At 44.3% G+C, this 16,154-nt stretch overlaps 1 protein-coding gene across 2 annotated transcripts in view; it reads right to left on the reverse strand.

The window, feature by feature from the left end:
• FAM98A (family with sequence similarity 98 member A) overlaps nucleotides 1–16,154 on the reverse strand; it is a 582,326-nt gene that overhangs the window by 437,680 nt on the left and 128,492 nt on the right. The gene's annotated exons all lie outside the window — the stretch shown is intronic.

The raw sequence follows: 16,154 nt of genomic DNA on the forward strand, positions 1-16,154 counted from the left end.
GAGGCAGGAATAGACTGTTAAAGGGGCTGAGAAAGCCTAGGGCCAGGAGAAGGCCCAAGGTCTGGGACAGCCCAAGGTCCAAGGGTTCAGGAAAGCTCAGGGTCTGTGAAAAGCCCATTGCCTCAATAAAGACAACAAAACATACCTTCAGAGAATGTAAAAGCAAAGTGGGGTTTATTCTAGAGCTCTGGAGCCTCACTGCGTCATCTCCTGTCAAGCAGGTTCAGCTTAGAGTGAAGCCCCGAGCATCAAAATTCACAAACATTTCAGGGAATTCATATGATAATGAGCACACAGGACAAAACATTCCATAGGTTCATACAGTTGAAATCATCTAATAATTTTTACAGAAAAAAGGCACAATTTTCTGTCTGTTCAGCCCCTTCATGACATCATCTACCCCCAACCCTTAGACCGATGGCATGTAGAGATATGGGTTGGACCTTCCGGGTAGTCTCCTAGTCTACAGGGTGGAGGACCCATTCCCTAGACAACACAGTGACTGAATTGATTAGGGGAAGGGAGCCTTGTTTATTATATTATACTTCAAGCAAGCCAGTGACAGAAGTGAGAATAGCATTAAACTAGATTTTACCCTTATTCTATACCTATTGTGCCATCTATATGTTATTCTTTTAGTGACTTGTGCAATTATTCCTCCCTAATCTTCAAGGACCATATGTCACCTCTCGGTCCCTCCCTCTTGCTGGGACCAAGGTGTCCCCATGCTGGAATGCAGGATGGTCAGTCTAGTTCCACCTCCCTCCTGTGTCCTTTCAAGGCGTCTCTGTTGGAATGCAAGATGTCCTTGCATTGGAATGCCCTTATGGTTTACAGTCTGGTTCCAGGAATCAATTAAAGTTAGCCTGGTTCCAGGAATCAGATGTCTCTTCAGGCCTAGTCTTCCTTACTTTGTATTGCAACCTGTAACTAAATTTCTAAAAGAAGTTTTCTAAATTTTCTAAAAGAAGCCAATAGTGTGGTTAATTCTTTTGCAATCACACCTATTACTAAGAAATCACTATTCCTATTAAAAACTACTTGAGAAACATTATAAAATTACTTAAGAACACACTATGTCAAAAATGTCCATTCCAACATAGACCCCTGAGCACTCTCAGGTATAGTGTTCTCCCCATGGCCCAGTCCAAAAAAATAAATAAATAAATAAAAAAGGATGAGTTTAGTAAATATGATTTTATATATTTACTGAAAACCCAGTTTTCTGCTACTCCTACCTAATTTCAATTCCAAAATTTAGACCTTACCTAATTTTTAATTTCACTTGTGTTGGGTCCAAGAAATAATCCAACGAGGAGCTCTTTGCCTAACACATGTCTGATCCAGGTTCCATCTCCAGCAACCCAGATGGTCTTCCAAGCACTGCCAGGATTGATTCCTGAGTGCAGAGTCAGGAGTAACTTGTGAGCATTTCTAAGTGTAGCCTCAAACAAACAAACAAAAGAAACTCTAATGGTGAAAAATAAAAATCCACGCACTGTATTTCTAAACCCCACACAACTAGGTCTGCAGAAGTAGGGTAGCAGTGAAGACAAAGCAGTCGGGAAAGAATAATCATGGTGTCCATGGCCTTTGCCTTGTGCTTTCTCTGCCTCCACTCAAAGCCAGATTTGCTTCTCTTTGTTATTCAGAACAAAATCTACCAAGGTGGTGCAGAGCAGAGTGATCCAGGTCTGCTTTTACATATCAAAGAGGTTTTAGGAAGGTGAAAATTGGGGGAACACCTTTGTTTAGAGTTGGTAGCTGGGTATCATTTAGGTATCAATGGGAGAAGTGTTGCACCCAGAAATATTTCACCAATGTCACCTGGTGGGTGTTGAAACCCCATCAAGGCCCCTCACCTACAGTTCCTGGGACCCCCACTGACTTACTCTCTCCATCCTGCAATCACAGGAGGCCGGTTCATTCCTCTGGCCCTTTTTCCCTCTTGGCCTGGAATACACAAATGCTGCTTTTCCCTCCCCTGCTCTGGGTATCATGTTATTTGCCCTGTTATTCTGTTGCCCAGAGTTTCACCATCAGTCTGCAAGTGAGCCTTTGACCGGGCTGGATCCTCACAACACAATCTACCCCAAAGCACACACTAGATCTGAGTCATGCTTCCATCTAGGGAGCTTTCCTGCCCTGGTGCGTTCTTGGGTTTTGTCTTTCCTGTTAGGGAATAACAAACAGCCTGAAGAGTGCAGCTCAGGTGGGTGGAAGAGAAGGGAGTTTCTTGCCATGGACCAAGAATCCAGATAGTTCTCTCAGCTCTGGGCCTTGAGAAAAGCATCAAGGTTGTTTTTATACATTCAAATAATCAAGCAAGAAAGAAAACTAAGTTACAACCAAAGCCAGTATGGCCTTGAAGAACAAGACACACTCTTTTATTTTATTTTTTTTGGCCACACCCATTTGATGCTCAGGGGTTACTCCTAGCTAAGCACTCAGAAATTGCCCCTGGCTTGGGGGGACCATATGGGACACCAGGGGATCGAACTGCGGTCCTTCCTTGGCTAGCGCTTGCAAGGCAGACACCTTATCTCTAGTGCCACCTCTCCGGCCCCTATACACTCTTTTTCTTTGGGAATTTTTTGGGCCACACTTGACAATCAATGCTTAGGGGCTATTCCAGGCTTTTCTTTGCTCTATTCCAGGAGGCACAGGGGACCCTTTGGGATGCCAGAGACGAAACCTGGGTTGAATGAGTCCAAAGCAAATGCCTACCCACTGTGCTATCACTCTGGCCCCTGAACAAAATAAACAGCCAATACTGGTGTGACTGGCCTGGAGAAACAAAAAGTGCCCAGTGCTGATCTCTCCAGCTGTCTCTGCTTTGGTCAAGTGACTTGGGAACCTCTGTGCTCGTAAATCTCTGTCAACTGTTTTGCACGGCCCAGTTTTTCCTGTATCCCACCTTTACTCAAAGCAGCTCCTACCTGTGGAACACACACACATTCAAGTTGTCTTGAATTTTTCCTCTAAAACCATGATGGCCCCAGAAAGTCAGGGTTCTTTTGCCTCTTTCTGATACACCTTCAGCTGGGAAATTTTTCCACAATTGTGCCTGCTGTGAATCTGCTTCCCACTTCATTGAAAAATCAGTTTTTCTTCTAGCCACACTCTTCTAAATTTGAGCTTTCTAAAGTCCTCTAGCATGTGTGTGTGTGTGAGTGAGTGTGTGTGTGTGTGTGTGTGTGTGTGTGTGTGTGAGAGAGAGAGAGAGAGAGAGAGAGAGAGAGAGAGAGAGAGAGAGAGAGAGAGAGAGAGAGATTTGGTCATACCCGGGAGTGCTCAGGGGTTACGCCTGGCTCTGTGCTCAGAAATCACTCTTGGCAAGCACGGGGGACCATATGGGATGCTGGGAATCGAACTGGGGCCCATTCTGGGTTGGCTGAATGCAAGGCAAATGCGCTACCTCTGTACTATCGCACCGGCAACCCCTCTAGTTTTCAAAACAGAGGCACCTAGAGAAAAATCATGTGAGTTTTCTTTACTCTGATATTATAATAAAAATAAAAATAAAACAAGTGCCTCCAGTCCTTTGAGAAGGTGGATAGTAAATAAACTAGCAAAGGAGTTTTATAGATTTCAAAGGTGTCTGGACCACCTCAGTTACTGAACTTACCTGCTGAGACAGGCCCAGATATACAAGCAAAGAGCAAAGAACTTCTGGTCTACCACAGCCTCTGGGCCACTCCTTCCTTCGAAACTGTCCCCCCTTACACACACACACACACACACACACACACACACACACACACACACACACACACACACACACACACACCAACAACAACAATAACAACATCAAAAAACCCCTACTATTTGATAGGTTCCCTGAAACCAAAGAGCAACTGTTGACCATGATACATGATAGACAAATTGATAATAGCTAACCTACGACATAATAAGTTATTTAAACTGGCCTTCAAATGAACACATTTTCATTGTTTATTGTATGGGGGGGGGCAATGCTCAGGGATTATTTCTAGCTCTGAGGGTCAGTCCTGGTGGTGCTCAGATGCTGAGAATTGAACCCAGGTTGGCTGCATGCAAGGTAAATGTCCTATGCACTGTTCTATCTCTCTGGCCCCCAAATTAACAAGTTTTTATAGTAAGGTATATGTGGGATTAATTGGAACCCATCCCACGCAGTATATGCCTTGTAGCACCTTGGATTGGAGTTTAAGCCACCTAATTCCACCTCTGGGTGTGGTTTGTTCCTTCCAAATAAATATGCTGGGTTGCAGGAAAATGCTCTTTTGCGTTTCAGGATGTCCCACTGAGCTTCCTGTCTCTTAGGAGCTGAAGGCTTACGTGTTAGAATTCCTGAACCCATTTCTCCCTCGTGTGTTTGTGTGTGTGTGTCTGTGTGTGTGTGTGTGTGTGTGTATTATTTCCTACATTGACATTTGTCACCAGATCTGCGTCTCTCCAGTATCCTGGCTTTGGAACCTGAGGCCTAATTCTAGCAGTATATCAGGCTTTAAAACCAGAAGAGCACAAAATATATCTCCCCAAGCCATACCTTTCCCTTTTCATTCTTTTTGTTTTGTTTTTGTTTTTGTTTTGTTTTTGGGTCACAGCCGGCAGTGCTCAGGGGTTACTCCTGGCTGTCTGCTCAGAAATAGCTCCTGACAGGCACGGGGGACCATATGGGACACCCGGATTTGAACCAACCACCTTTGGTCCTGGATCGGCTGCTTGCAAGGCAAACACCGCTGTGCTATCTCTCCGGGCCCTCCCTTTTCATTCTAACCTCTCACCACAGTAGAATCTACCAAGTATTATATATACATATATATGTATGTATTATATAGAATCTACCAAGTTCATTAGAAGAGATAAACTTAGGGCTGGAGAAATGGTACAGCAGGTAAGGCACTTGCCTTGCACACAGAAAACCCAGGTTGATCCCTGGCATCCTATATAATCCTCCTGAGCCCTCCAGGAGTGATCCCTGAGCTCAGAGGCAGGAGTGAGCCCACCCTGAGTACTGTCTGGTGAGGTGTGTCCTGCAATCCAACCAATAAAAAGGAGGGATGAACTTATTATACTAAATATACAATTAAAATACTTATTGATGTACCTAATAGATTATTTCCACCTAATTTCTAGTTCAAAATTTAGACCCTATCTAATTTTTCTTTTTTTCTTTTTCTTTTCTTTTTTTGTTTTGGGTCACATCCAGCAGGGTGTTACTCGGGGGTTACTCCTGGCTCTACGCTCAGAAATTGCTCCTGGCAGGCTTGGGGGACCTTATGGGATGCTGGGATTTGGACCACTGACCTTCTGCATGCAAGGCAAACACTTTACCTCCATGCTATATCTCCGGTCCCCCTATCTAATTTTTCAGTTACATTTGGACTGGGGTCAGAGCAATTAGGGTGTTTGCCTTGCATATAGCTGACCCGTGTTCCATTCTTGGCATCCCATAGGATCCCCCTGAGCACTGCCAGGAGTAATTTCTGAGCACAGAGCCAGGAGGAACCTCTGAGCACCGCTGATTGTGGCCCCCCAAACTCAAACCAAACAAACATAAAAGCAGTTTAATTTGTATTGTGCGGCTTATAAGAGCAGCAGGAATCAGAAGACTGAGAGCATTTGGATGACTTGTTCATAATTTCAACTTCATCATTTCTTTGTTTTATTTTTTTGGGGGGGTCACACCCAGCAGCGCTCAGGGGTTACTCCTGGCTCTACGCTCAGAAATTGCTCCCGGCAGGCTCAGGTGGAGGGTGAGGACCAAATGGGATACCGGGATTCAAACCACCGTCCTTCTGCATGCAAGGCAAGTGCCCTACCTCCATGCCATCTCTCTGCCTAACTTCATCATTTCTTTTAAGCACAATGATCCCTTTTCCTTGTTCACCTAATGAGTTCATTGTCCTGTTGAACTTTGCCCCAGAAAGCACTTCGCCTCTTTCTTAGTGCAGGAAAAGAAACCAATGTAGGGTCCATCCATCTCCCCGTCAGAAATTCAATGTACTTGGAATTCCTGGTGGAGAGAGAAGACAGAATTAGATCTGTATTTGTCCAAGGTATTTTCTAGAAAATACCTCTAAACTTGGCTTCTGCAAAATGGAACATTTTTAGTGGGATAATGACTTCTAACAAATGTTGGATTAGAAAGAGAAGATTTCTATTGCAATAGAAAATATTGGACTAGAGTGTCTGTAGGTCCCTCGGTTTGCTTGTCGGGGTTCACTTGAAAGAAACTTTGGCACATACAGACACAGAGGGCCAATTTTTGAGATCAAATCCACTTCCTGCCTTCTTCTTTCCTCAGAACTCTTAGGACCAGCCTATTTATAGCCCAGGAAAAGCAAAGGCCCCACAGGAGGCAGGAAAACGAAGTTCAGAAAGAATAGGAGGAAGTGTGGCTGCCATTTACCAAACAACCTTTAATTCATTGAGCTCAGAGCTCTGCAGCCTCTCAGTTGATCAGTCAGACTTGAGCACCAACCAGCAATTTGGCCACTGGAGTCTTTTTTCTTCTCCCTACTCTGGAACTGGATTTAGACCATGGAAGTAATAACAGCATTTTAGAAGGACCCACAGGATCTCCAGGTGTGTCGACTACTTAAAGCAAACCCTGACAGAAGTTGGTGAAGGAGAAAAACTGTTGAGGTTGAGGAGAGATGAGTTGGAGAAGACGCCTTGGCCATGACTAGAGGTAAGTGTGACTTAAACTTTGTCATGTTCACTTCTATCTGTGATCAGAAACTCAGTTTTGTAGGACTGAGGCCACCGCTTTCTCTCACTTTTTCTTTTTTATTGAGCTTGTATCTTTGGAGAATTGTAGACATCTTCCTTAGAAAGGACAGCTTCTATTTGCAACAATTATATATAACTATATGCTAAAGTGGTTGTTTAAAATACATCTTTTCTTTGTTTTATTCCCCCCCCCTTTTTTTTGTCAGAGCGGGTTAAATTCCATTAACAATGTTCTATCACAGATCATTTTGGAAAAATAATATCTTGCTTTTTGCCTGTTTTCTTTCCCTGCCTCAAATGCTGATTAAATCACACAGGTAACTGCTTCTTTGCTCAATATTAGTCCAGAATAGATTTGATAGAGAGGGCTTCAAGCAAAATAATAATAATAAATAATAATAATAATAATAATAATAATAAAAAGATTTGTAGAAAAAGGTTTTGGGGTTGTCTCCCCCACTAAAACGTAAACTGTGTAAAATCAAGTGAAGATAATTGTTTTTAAGATTATTTTTTTAAGGAGATTTGAATTTTTTTCTTTTGCTCCTGGACATTCCTTTGGAGACAAAGGAGAACCTTCTAGAAGCACTGAATAGCTTTCTGTGATACTGACTGCACAAACCATTTTGATTTCAGTGATTACTTCAAAACATGTTTTCTGAGGAATATTGAACATGCTGAGTTTGGAAAGGAAAAATAGGGCTTGAATTCGAGCTGAGAAGAGAGAATGGTGTCTCAGGATATGTGGCTTGGGAAGGGACCAGGTTTTTCCCTACTTTCCTGCCACCAAAGCATGGAACCATGGGCCTATTCCCTCAAGGCACCATTTCTGCCTCCACAGAGATGACACAGAGGAAGCCACTTCTTGTGGGAGGACAGACTAGGAAGAGCAGGAAGAAAGGGTGCGGCTATAATTCAGGTTCTACGCTCTCCATGTGTGTGATGAATCTTTGGGGTTTCCCATGAAGACAGATGCCCGAGAAGCCTCTCTCGTTCTGCCCCAGTGTGGGGTGTGGGGTGTGAGTTGTCTTTCTGGGGAAGCCTGAAGATAATTATTTTTGCGTTCTTCTGATTAGAATTAGAATGACTTTATACAATTACTATTATTATTATTATCATTAATTATTAGAGTTATGTTGGTTTTTCTGATGAGATTATTGTGATTGGGTCCATGGAAGCCATTGCTATGTATAATGTTCCTGAATAGAGTCAGGTTGCTCTGTCAAACTTAAATAACCCCCCAAAAATAAAGGGGTGCATTCACCTCACAACATATGATGGGCCTGAGGAAGCAACCTAGTGTCTTAGCATTATTTTCTGGGTCACTTTACGCTTCTTAGTTTTTTTTAGGACCTGTGATTTTATTTCCTTTGGTTGAGGGGACCCCCACGAGATTCAGGGGCTGCCTGAGGCTCTCAATCCTGGTTCTGTTCGCGCAGACACACTCCCTTGAGAGCAACATACTCAATTGATGTGTTTAGATATTGTTGTTGTTGTTGTTTGGAAGCCATTCTTAGTGCTCTGGGCTTACTTCTGGTTCTGGGATCTGGATCCCCTAGCTTGACAAGTATGGAAATTTTCGTGCTTTCTGTTGGGGGCTTGGGCTGCACCTAGTGGTGATCAAGGGACCATAGGCAGTGCCAGTGTTTAAACTCAGGTTGGCCGTGTACAAGCCAAGAACACTTCTCTTTCTCCCTCTCCCTCTCCCTCTCCCTCTCTTTCTCTTTGTCTGTCTGTCTGCCTGCCTGCCTGCCTGCCTGTCTGTCTGTCTCTCCTTCTCTCTCTCCCTCTCTCCCCTTTCTCCCTCTCTCTGTCTTTCTGTCTCTCTCTCCCTCTCTCCCTCTCCTTCTCTGTCTGTCTGTCTGTCTGTCCTCTCTTCCCTCTCTCTAAGAGTCAAGAAATGCTTTGACCACGTTGAAGGCTTAATTGAGAATTGGTTTTCGCCTCCAGAAGTTTTTATGCTAGTCATACGTTTTTGGAAGTTTCTAAATTTGTTCATGAGCTTGGGAATGACTTCAGAGTGTCTTGGACTTCATGAAATGCTATTGGAGGCAACTCATGTTGTGGGGGTTCTTTTGAGCTTTCCTATTAAACAGAAATAGAAGGCTTGTTTTCCAGCACCCCTCTGCTTTGGTAGATTTTGTACACACAAAGACACACAGATGCACACAAACGCATACAGATATACACACAAAGGCACACACATATGCACACAAACACATAGACACACACACACGTGACCCATGTATTTCCATGTAAGTGAAATCAGATTAGGGAAGACCATGTGATGTGTGTGTGGGGGGGACCAGAAATGACCTGCTTCTATAGGAAATGCTGGGCAGAAGAAACAGAAGTCCTCACTGACTAACTTAGGACTGGGCAGTGTGTGTGTTTGTGTGTGTATATACATGTATATGTGTGCATGAGCATCTGAATTGCAGGTCAGTCTCTGCACCTTCTCTTCCACTCTGAAGAACATCAGCAGCCCCCTTACCCCCCCCCCCCAAAAGCAGATGGGTTCAGCTCAATACAGCTCCTTTCAAGAAAGGGAATTAATTTGGGACACATGAGACCCCTGATTTGGATCCAGAGGGTTGACACAGATGACAATGGATGGACACAGTCAGGTTCCAGGAGGAACTCAGAGGTGGGCAAGGCCCACCCTTGGGTGCAACTTTCTGGGTGAGTCAGAGCCTCGGTTCACCCCACACACCTTGTCCGACTCTGTCTCATTGTGCGTGTGTGCTTGTAAGACCCAGAGCCTGGAGTGACGGTGCCCAGATATGCGTAAGCCAGTTCCTTACAGTCCCCTTGGAACATCATGTCCTGCATTATTTCCAGACCATCACAGCAGGGAATCAGGAGTGACCTTGTTAGGCAGGAGTAGAGGGGAGAGAGGTGTGGGGGCCAGAGAGGGGGTTACAGCCTTGGAAAGGAACTTATAGATGCAGGGAGGACATAGGTAAATGGGGTCCCAGAAGCTGGACTGCAGGCCTGGGTACTGGTGACAAGCAAAACCAGGGAGAGTCCTGAGAGCAAAGTACAGAGCAGAGCCATAAACCAGGGGAGGAGGAGGAGGCAGTGACCAGGCATTTGGATTTGGGGGACAGGGAGGAGCAGAGATTCCAATTCTGACCACTCATCCAAACCTCAGAATTCTGCCCCTTTGGGTAGAAAGATCCTTTCTGCGCCATTTTTTTGTTTGTTTAGATTTGGGGCCACACCTGGTGGTTCTCAGAGGTGATTCTGAGCTCTGTTCTCAGGAATCACTCCTGGAGGGCTAAGGAGAACATATGGGATGCAGGGGATCAAATCTGGAGCTGACTTCGTGCAAGGCAAATGCCCTATGCACTGTGCTATCCTCTGGTCCAGCGGGCCACATATTGTATTTGTATCTGTTTTGTTTCTTCATTGCACAATAAGATATATGCAGTGTGCATAAGAATTCGTTCATAAGTTTTGTTTTTACTATAGTCAGACCCTCCAATGGTCTGAGGGACAGTGAACTGGCCCCTGTTGAAAAAGTTTGAGGACCCCTGCTCTGGTCCCTGTGTGGTGATTTTTTATTTTGTTTACTTATTTCCTAAGGCTTGTTTTTTAGGGTTTCCCTAGGTTCTCTGACAACCTAGAGATAAGACTGACTCTCTGGGCCCAGGCTCCCCTCTAGTGGCAGAATCAGCTAACAGCGCATCTGAGGGTCGGAGAGAGGCAGGGGTGAAGGGAGAAGTTGAGGAAGGAAATCAACACAGGAAACAGAAAAATTACTGGGTGTAGCTCATGAGCCATGAGATGAGTTTGGGACTTGCTGTGCAAGAGGGTAATTGTAGCAAAGGACTCTAGGGCATCACCAATACCCTTCACAGCAGAATGCACCAAAGGACACTTTGACTAGATCCGTTCTAGGTCAGTTCTAGATCTATCCATTCTAGATCAGTCCAGGTTGGATCTGTTCTAGATCTATCCGTTTTAAATCAGTTTGTGATCAAGAGCTGTCTGAAACCTTGTGGAATTTTTTTTTAAATTTCTAAACCCAAAGGTTAGAAATGTTGGATTTCACTATTGGAAAATAAGAGAACTATACTATTTCACATTATTTAAAGGATTCATGGAGATTTAAATGGTCTTGAAAGCAAGTATTTGATGACTTTGGAAACTGTTGTAAAAGTTAAGTGAAAAATAGAAGGCAATAAAATTATATGTATCGTATGAGCCTATTCTCTTAAAAATTACACATGGATCTGAAAATGTATATATCCCAAAGTTAACAACAGAGGAACCTCAGTTAGGTTGGCAGGAAAAAATGGTGATATTTATTCTTTATTGTATATTTCCAAATGAGCATGTTAACCAAAACGCAGTACCAGAAAAGAAAACCAATCTGCTTGCTTGTTTTTTGAGCCACATCTCACAGTGATCAGCTCAGGGGTTACTCTTGGCTCTAAGGTTGGGAATCACCCCTTGGGGCAGAGCTCATCCCATATGGGGTGCCAGGGACTGAAGGTGGGTTAGCAGGGTGTAAGGCAAGAGCCCTATCCACTGTGCTATCTCTCAGACCCCAGCCCTCCTTGCCTGCACCTTCCTGCTCTGGCTGAAGGGGCACTGCCCAGAGGGGGCACTTCCTATCTGTAATGACATCACTGGATGTCATGGAAACAGATGATGCTCTGGAGCAGCTCTGACGTCACTGCATTCAGCAGTCACAGGAAACTCAGATGCAGGCTCTCCCTTGTCCCCCATCATTGTTTTTAGACATAATCGACAATTGGAGGAAATGAAAGGCAGAAAAAACAATCATGGGCAGACAAGACGGTCAGCAAAATGGGCTGGGAAAGCCCTGGAGCCAGGTTCCCTCTGATCCAGGCAAAGATTTCAGAACCTCCAAAACACCCCCATTGTTTTGTGCTCAGTGGACTCCTCACATCACCATTGTTGTCCTCCAAACAGTTAGCCCAGTTCTTGGCCCCCCCAGCTGGACCTCCCCAGGAAGTCTAAGCATCCAGAAATCAGGGCATTCCACATGAGAGGCTTGATACTGAAAAGTTGGTGTAGCTTGATGGGTGCTGTTGTTTTAAACAGTCCTGGATGGTGATGGATGATGGTGAGATGGATGGAGAGGCCTTTTTCCTCCAGCCCAGGCCACACGCCTGCAACTCTCTCCAGCCAGTGGGTCTGAGAGTTCAGGATAGCGGCGAGGAAATGATCCACAGACAGGTTTCAGGAAACATCAGCTTTATTCAAGGCCCTAGCCACCTAGGCTAACTTTTTAAGCAGCCTATTCCAGCTTCCCTGCCGTCTTAACATGTTTCTTCTCCCTCCATCCTGCCAGCTCTCCTCTGCTTTCCTTGCTGAATCCCTCTTAATCCTCAATCTATCCCTTCCTGCCCCTGAGGCTATCCTTTTCTTACCTTCCAAAGACCCCTCCCAGAAATGAGCAGGTCTTACCGTCAGGTAAGGTTACACAAGAAGATGGGGGTGTTGTGACAGGTGACTTCCCATATCTAGTACCAACCTGCCTGAAAAAGTTCCCATATCTAGTATCTTTTTCCCTAAAAACGTGCCTTCCCATATCTAGTACCAACCTGCCTGAACTGCTCATCCACTCCCTGTTTCTTAGAATGAGAAAAGTCTCATTTTTCATTCAGTCTTCAAAGATCAAACTGTTTGATGTTGATTGCCTATGAGTACATTTTAAGTAGCAGTCTTAGGGAGGGATTTAAAACAAGCAAATTAAAAATTCTCTTTCCTGGCCCTCGGGGTGAATGTTTCTAATTTGGGTGCACCTGTGATGGGATGGGCGTTCTGGAGTACAGTGTTTGTTGAAGAATGCAAAAGACACATGGCAGAAACATTTTTCTCAACTCTGGCTGGTGTTCCTAATCTGTTAGGCTTTTTTTTTTTCACTTTGAAATTTTGAAATCTGAATTATTTAGTTGTGAGAAACGTATCCTAATATTTTCAGGTGAATTTGGGCATGATTATAGAGCATCATAACCATTGTGCTCTTTTATGTTGTTGTGTTGGGGCCACACCCAGAAATACTCAGGACTTAGTCCTTGCAGTGTTCAGGGGACCATATGGGAGATGCTGGGTTGGCTGGTGTACCAGGCAAGTGCCCTACTGGCTGTGCTTCTCTAGATCTTTTGTGCTCTTAATAACACAAGAAATTGAGTCCAAAGAAATGTTTAGCAACACACACACAGCCCTCTGCCCTTGTGAGTACTCACGGATGCTTTTTTTGGATCCCGCATTGTATTCTGCAAAGAGTAGGAAACTGAGACAAGCCTGAGTCATTCCCATGCCAGTCAGCTGGAGCGATAAAGATAGTTCGGTGTGCTTGACACGGAGACACAGAAATAGAACTGGTGCCATGGTCCTATCTTAGGTCAGACCAGGAACTTGGACAAAAGGACCCCCCCCCCCCCACATTCCCACTTCTGTCTCCAGCCAAGTTCTGGCCTTGACTTCCAACCAGTAGGTCAACTATCTTTTGGGTTCACTTTTTCTTGCTCCTGGGTTTGGTTTTGAAGTGAGCGTGAACAGGCCTGAAGCAGCAGTGCTGGGAGGATTAAGAAAACAGGAGAGAAAAGTGTGGGGTCAGGGGACTCACAGTCTCAGGGACTGTTTTTTGACTGTTTTCCAAAGTCTGTGGAGCTTTTTCCACAGACTTTATTTATTGTTTAGGACCAGGAAAGACAGGAAAGAGAAACCTTAACAGACAGTTGCCTCTCTATGTTAACCTAATGTAGTTAGGCCTTCACATATCCAAGGTGTTGAATGGTGGGTTGTGCATTTCACAATCCCCAGAGAGGGAGAGAGATTCCCATGTCTCCTGTCCAGGTAGGATAAAAGACTCAGATCCAGCAGCAACTCTGAAGCAGAAAATAATCCACACACAGCTGGGAAAGTATAGCAGACCAGGAACTAACACCGCAAGCTGTTCACACACAAGCCAGTCTCTCCACTACGTGAAACCATGAGACAAGATGGCAGCCGCCCCTCCAGGCTGACTGTGTAGCGTTTATTGGGAAAAACAAAGCCCACCACCACAAGGGAAGGAAAAAAGCCAGATGAGAAGACAACGGGGAAACAGTCTTTTTAACACCAAAACCAAAGGAACCAATTGAGAGACATCTAATTAGAAGGCAAAATGAGGACCAACCCAAAGGCCTCTACCAACACAAGGGGTCTGAGGAAACTAATGTAAAAAGTCTCTGCATTGCCTTACTGGGAGATGGGGAAGATACAAGAGTGAATACAGGACCCCCATCTACAAGGTGGGGGTCCCTAAGGGCACCAACATTCCAGTATTTAGTAATTAAGGGTCTCTAAATCACCGTTTCAGTTTCAGCTTCTCTCTCTTCTCAGACTATCATTTTTCTAGTGAAGCATATTTGTTTCCTGGATGTCTGTGTATTCACTAAGACTTAAAACAGTTTGAGAATTCTAAAAATCACAGTAAGATGGAAAGACAGTTACGACATAAAGAAATGATTGTCCCTCCCCATGATTTGCAAATTGGCAGGGCACCAAATGCTTGTTATCAAAGACTCTTCTTAACCTTCTGACCTCTCCATTTTCCTCCTGCACCGAAGTTCAATGGAAAAATGTCCTTAAAATATCACGTACGCATGATAAAATTATTGTAATGTATTTATAGTGTGTTCATGATGTATTGTACATAACAATTACTGTTGATTAAATCATCATTATTATTATAATGACTATTATTTATCATGCGGTAGCTTATTTTTATCCTTTATTTTGATTTTTGGACCATATCTAGCTGTGCTCAGGACTTACTCCTGTCTATGATCTCAGGAGTCACTCTGGCAGTGCTCAAGGGTTTTAAACTGAAAAAGGGGGCGGGGGAGAGAAGAAAAAATGTCTGCCCTAAAGGAGAGCAGGAGGGAAACTGGGGACATTGGTGGTGGAAATTGTGCACTGGTATTGTGCATTGGTGTTGGACATTGCATGACTGAAAAAAAAAAACCCAACTATATTATTAATAATCTTGTAACCATGGTATTTAAATAAAGTAATAAAAGGGGGGGGGCGGAGAGATAGCATGGAGGTAAGGCATTTGCCTTTTCATGTAGAAGGTCGGTGGTTCGAATCCCAGCATCCCATATGGTCCCCTGAGCCTGCCAGGAGCGATTTCTGAGCGTAGAGCCAAGAGTGAGCCCTGAGCGCTGCGGGTGTGACCCCAAAACCAATATATATATATGTATATGTATATATATATATATGTGTGTGTGTATGTGTATATATATATATATATATATATATTTCCACATCTATAGGATGATTATCACAGGTTACAAATCTGCCAAGGATGCTCCAACAATTAAAGAAAATATTTGCACACAACCAATGATGGATGGGCTCTAGCACAAAGGGCTAGAGCACATGTTTTGCAGGTGGGAAACTTGGGTTTGAGCTGTCACTAGGCTCTCTGAGCATCTTCATGAACACTGACCCAGGAATCATCTTGAGCCTGAGCCCTTAAAAAAAGACACCCCCTGGGGCCAGAGAGATAGCACAGCAGGGTTTGCCTTGCAAGCAGCCGACCCAGGACCTAAGGTGGTTGGTTCAAATTCCGGCATCCCATCTGGTCCCCTGAGCCTGCCAGGAGCTATTTTTGAGCAGATAGCCAGGAGTAACCCCTGAGCGCTGCTGGTGTAACTCAAAAAACAAAAACAAAACAAAACAAAACAAAAAATACAAAAGTACCTGTCCAGATGAACTTTTGGGGCCGGAGAGATAGCACAGCAGCATTTGCCTTGCAAGCAGCCAATCTAGGACCAAAGGTGGTTGGTTTGAATCCTGGTGTCCCATATGGTCCCCGTGCCTGCCAGGAGCTATTTCTGAGCAGATAGCCAGGAGTAACCCCTGAGCAATGCCGGGTGTGGCCCCAAAACCAAACCAAACCAAACCAAAACAAAACAAAACAAAACAAAACAAAAAAAAAAAAACAAAAACCCACAGAAAAATAAAAGGGGGGCTCAAACCCCAGTAGACTGCATGTAAACTAAGTGCTCAATTTGCTGTATTACTACTCTGGCCATGATGCAGTTTTCTATTTTATTTATTAAAACATTACATATTTGGGCCAGAACTACAGCACAACAGATAGGGCATTTGCTTTGCATGCAGCCTACCTGAGTTCGATCCCTGGCATCCCAGATGATCTCCAGCACCTCCAGGAATGACCCCTAAGTGCAGAGTGATAGCACTGTGGGTAGGGCATTGCCTTGCACACGTCAGACAGGTTTGATCCCTGGAATCCCATAAGGTCCTCTGAGCCTGCCAGGAGCGATTTCTGAGTGCAGAGTCAGGAGTAATCCCCTAAGTGCCCCCCCAAACAAACAAACAAACAAACAGAAAACCCAATTCTACATTCTTCCAGGTTTGAGCCAAGTTTTGCACTTGGTTTA

This window comes from Suncus etruscus, chromosome 12 (assembly GCF_024139225.1).
Source record: "Suncus etruscus isolate mSunEtr1 chromosome 12, mSunEtr1.pri.cur, whole genome shotgun sequence".
Lineage (NCBI taxonomy): Eukaryota > Metazoa > Chordata > Mammalia > Eulipotyphla > Soricidae > Suncus > Suncus etruscus.